The sequence below is a fragment of the Bombus huntii genome, chromosome 5 (genome assembly GCF_024542735.1).
Source record: "Bombus huntii isolate Logan2020A chromosome 5, iyBomHunt1.1, whole genome shotgun sequence".
NCBI lineage: Eukaryota > Metazoa > Arthropoda > Insecta > Hymenoptera > Apidae > Bombus > Bombus huntii.
The window spans coordinates 14,054,277-14,059,627 of record NC_066242.1 but is presented as its reverse complement, the minus strand read 5'-3'; positions in this window follow the sequence as shown (position 1 = coordinate 14,059,627).

Genomic DNA, 5,351 nt, shown 5'->3' with positions numbered 1-5,351 from the left:
GGGGACAAGAGATGTTTCGCGGCTTTTTTTCCGGAGCCATGCTGCCAGTTGCCTGTGTTTCCTTGCTTTCATAGATTCAAGAACCGGTTTCTTCGAGCCACGGCACTCTTCCTTTGTCGCAATTTCTATCTTTCAGGTCGTTCCGTGAAAACGAACGGATCCCGGAAGACAGACGGTAGCTTTTTCAGCGCACGCCCTTCTTCAGGAGTCTTTATTCGGACTTATTCCGAGCCGTCTATGATCCTTTATCGCCGACACGCTCCCTTTGCCGATGATAAGTAACTAAGGAGTATCAAAGGACCTCGTTGGCACCGGTGACACTCTTTCACACTGCATTAATGTCACGTCGATGCATTCTTCGCGTTTCTGTTAACAGCACCGTAATCAGAACGAACCGGTAAACGTCGAAACGAGCTAATGCACAAACTATCGGGTTTCCGTAATTATCTAATTTCTCGCGTTCGTTTTTCATGAAAAAAGAGAGAAAAAATATTTCCACGTTGCGATCCATTTCGGTCTCGTTAATGGAAACTTTCACAACGGGGCGGCGTAACAACTAGAAAAACTTGGGACTTTCATTAGCTCGTAGAGCACTAGTTACGTGACTGACTTGTAGTTCGCCAATTAAAGACTCGAGCATTTCAACGAAGAAAGGCGCGCAACGTTTATATTTATCCTGATTAAGCGGCCAGCACGTCATGCCACTTTTTAACGCGATTTCTCATCGTAACGACCGATCAATGGAGGCATATTTTGCACGTGCTTCGATAATATATTGTCTTGAAGCGAACCTATTTTAATTGAATCACGATGAAATGCAACAAGTACAAAACGCGTCCGTGAACGTAAAATATGGTACATATTCCAATTTTATACATTGTACGAGTATACATAGCGAGGAAGAATAGCGATTGTAACGAAAATAAGAATATGGAAGATGGTTTTTGATAGAAAAGGAAGCGTAGAAAATACGAACAATGTTCTTCAAATTGTTCTCTGAAATTTTAGTGACGTGCGAATATTTTTTCTACCCATTGAACAATGATATTAGAGAAGAAACACACGTAGAAAAATATTCGTAATACGGAGTTGCGAAGGCGTGACTTGACAAGGCTATGAAAATTGAAACTTTAAACGTCGCGGATACGGTCCGTCGGTTCTTAATAACCGCGAACTGGCCGTGCTCCAAAGTAAGGCTAACTGGCCGGGAACAAGACATCTTTTTCCAAGTTTTACCGAGGCTGAAATTCGCTGCTCGCGACGTGCTGCTTTCATCGGAACAGGCGGGAAGATTGTGAGAAAGCAGAGAGAACCGTGTTTTCGAGCCAGTCGAAAGGAAGGAAAATTGGTCGACGAACAAAAGAATGGTAAGTACTAACGAGCCAGCGGAGTTAACGCGCATCGAACCAGGTGGAAAAAAATTTCACGACGCGTTCAATTCGGGTCGCGTTTCAAACTTTTGCTCAATTTCCCCTAGCGATTTTTCCCGGACACGTGCAAAAACGTGCTTGTGTATAGGTTACACACTTTGCATCTCAAATTATACGCACTTTCAACTTTGCATCTCTATTAAAAATAATTGCGAACTTCGATCCAACGCGAAGAAAAAAAAAGTAAAATCATCCACTACCGAAACTCGATGCATTTTTCTTGTCGGTGGAATTTCTAATTATCCGTGAAATTAATTGCCGGCCGTTGTGCAAGCCACCCTAGCATCGCGTTCCCCTTGAGTTCTATATTTGTAATGCGCATCTTTTTTCTCTTAAGAGAAGGTGAACAAAACGAAATGGCAGCCGAGAGGGAGGCGAATTCCGTGTACAGACTCGTGTTTGCGTCGACCGGCTTACGAGGAGTCAACGTTACGAACGAACTGTGCCTAGCAAACTCCCAAGGTAGGTTTAACACGAATCATCGTCACCAACGGGGTTACACGACTGTCACGGGTGATTCATTCTACGTGCAGCAGTTACTGCGAGAACACAACCGAGGTAAGTTGTGTACGATAAAACATCTCGAGCCATATGCGTATTTTTATAAAATAATATTTCCTTAGGTTTCCATTTTCATTAGACCGAGATGGATGAACGCATCTGCTTTTTCATTATCTGCATATCAGAGTTAATAAAAACAATTATGGCAGGGAAAGCTAACGATACGTTTCCAATTTACGCTATGTCTGACATATGCAAAAGAAACAAAATGTTTTTATGATCATCCTGTATAATCATCCCATTTTAAAATTACGTTTCCCTATTGTCGTTCGGTGCGAAGTAGTAGCAGTATATTCGGACCAAATCGAAAAGGTTTACGAAAACGTTCCAGAAGTTATCGAAATGTGGAAAACGTTACGTTCTGGTAAAAAAAAAAAAAACATTTCTTCGTTCCTCTCTCTTTTTTTCATTGTTAAAATAATTGGGAACCATTCCTATTTTTTTCTAGAAAAAGCAAATGAGTTTTCTTCGAACTCCATTTCGAAAATAGAACTCCATATGAAACCTCAATGATCGCCAACAACAACGTTTGCCATGGAAAACCGGTTGTCGAACAAAAATATTTAATTTTGAAAAAACGAACGAATGTTATATTCAACTTCTATCGTGATTCTCCTCGTCGTACCATAGAAACTTTTTTTGTTCGTATTACTTGATCATTTTCATCGACCGACGCGAGCAACGACAGCGACGCGGCATGGTTGGCTCTTCGGCCTAAATAAAATTTTCAACCTAGCGAAAGTATCGCGACCATAAACGTTTTCTGAATATATCTTCTACTTGCGCGTCCAACTTTACGGTACACGTGTGAGGCGATGAAGGGTGAAGGATACCACCAAAGAGTCGTGGGTAGAGGGATCAGGAGAGAGTAGAAGGGGTGAAACATGGTAGAAAAAGCATCGGACGAGCTAACGTTGCTGTGAAACGACACGTTCGTACTGGATGCTGGTTAAAGCAAAAAGATAGAGAGACTGAAGATCGAGAGAAGCGAAAAGACGAAGACGACAGATAAAGAAGGGGCAAAGCGGACAGCGTTTTATAGTCTCAGCTAGATGATCTGGAACGTGGCGTGGTAGGGAAATAAAAAGACCTCTGGTAGAACAGTGTAGAGGGAGACGGGGTATTGGACACGTTACAGATACGCTTTTTCCATTAACCCTTTCTTGACACCGACGAATTTACTGTTCTCGAAGAGTAATGTGTTAACGAACAGCCGAGGATACCCTTTTTTTTCTGTTTCGCTCGAACGTGTCTTTCAAACGCTGAGAAATTATATTATTTAAAGAGAATCGTGTTTTCGAAAGAGTTTCCTGTCCTTTCGTTGCAACTGCACTTAAATAGAAAGTTCCGTGCGGATCGTTAACGCTACAGAGCAGCTCGTTACGACGCTTGGTGCAGACATGTCCCTGTAAATTACCCAATTTATACAGACAGAGGCAAGGTAATAGAGGAATCCGGATAACATACGTACCAATAAATAACACGTGGGTGGGCTTAACGCGCGAGTTCAGGTCTTAATCGATGATAAAGCACGTTTGAGAAGATCCCACTAATGACGAACCGGTTATTGCTGAACCACCACTGTCTCGGCTTGCTTTGCAGGCACGATAAATTATCCTTTCGAAACCGATCGGCCTGTTTCGAAACTCCAATTATGTCGCGAGCTTTCAGAGTTTCCGGTGACGTATGGTAGACACTACGATATAGCTACTCCTGCGTCTCTCCAATACCATGCCGGGAACGGTTCTTTCGGGGTCTTGACTGAACTGCTTTTAGCTTTCTCGGTAACGAATCGGAGAAGTGAGAGATCGTTAGAATCTAATACCCTCCTGACTGAATCCTATAAGTTTGCGTCCTAACGAGATATCGTGATGCGCAGATGTGTTACCATGTAAATAGATATGTATTTCCTTCGTGCTAACGTCAATGGTTTAGATGACAGGGAGTGAACGCGAGATTTCAGTGTATCGACCCAATTTTTGAAATTCCAGCGAGTCTCGTCGTGTGCGATTAATTCGATTAAAATCGTTACGGCATTGCGTTACGATTACGATACAGATTGTATTCTCGCGATGCAATTTTTCCTTCTTTTAATCGTAACAGTAGAGTTCGGAAAGTCGGCTAAAGTACGGATTACAGAGCGGTAGCGCGTCCAGCGGATTTGAAATGTAAACAGTTATCATTCTTCGACGAAAATTCAATTTCCACCATGCTCATGGGTATGACGTAACTCGCGTCGAGAGCACAGGCTATTCGTTTTATCGGTGCACTTACAAAATTTACATATTACCGCGGTAGCCTTTAAAAGTAACGCTCATGATATTATGTGCCAGCGCGGCGTGCTGCGCACCATTCACTCAAGGAAATTGGTTATTTCTCTGGAAGGGCAAAAAGTTCCGAAGAAAAAGCAAAAAGGAAGAGAAAGGAGGAGATCTATCCAGTTAGCTAATAATAATTTCACTCCCATTTAGCTCGCGTGATAGGACGTGGTAGAAGATGGGGCGTTGGACGACACCGAGAGTTATAACTTGACGCGATCTCAGTGGGTTTCGCGTGGTAGAATTTCGGACTAAATGGCAAAGTCATTTCCCGGAGAAGGTGACAATTATGCGGACAGTAATTAACTGTGGATAATAGCAGGAGGAAAGGTAGCCGCGATAGGAGAACACGGAGATGGTTTTGCGATTAAGTTGTACATGTACAGGCCGTTTGCACAGACACAGAGAACTCTGCTAGGCGACGCGCTGCAACGACGATAAGCGCTTCCAATTAACGATTCAAATCAACCGTGAGAAATTGGCTCGAAGCTGAGATTTCCACAGGCAACGGGCTACGATCTTGAATCGATCGAGGAAGGTTGAGTAGAAAAGAAAGAGAAGTCGCCGGAGCAGTGGTTGTTTGCGAAATTTGTCTCAGGTTTATATCGTAACGTTATCGCCACCCACGAATAGAATCGATACATTCGCGATCGAGGAACTTAAATTACGGATTAAGTTCGAACGCAGGCTTAACGTGGTACGCAGGGCTTGAAAATTTATTCGTTCGCCATTGGCGACGCAGCTATCCACGATCTTGCAAGATTATTCGCCTCCAGTAGAGAATCACTTCGTCGCCTATCTCCGACCTCTTTGTTTGCCAATATTTGCATTTTAAACAATCGATCCAACACCAAGGCTATGCCCGAATCTTATGAACGCTAGGTTAGCGACGCTACGTTGTTAAGGTAATGAAAGTACCGCTTTTAATGCACTGTTACGCGAGTAGTCTGTGAATTCATTTCGCTGCCTATTATCAGATTACACGGAAATATAATTCGAGATGTATCTCGAACTTTTCCAACATCGATTATAATGTTTGGTA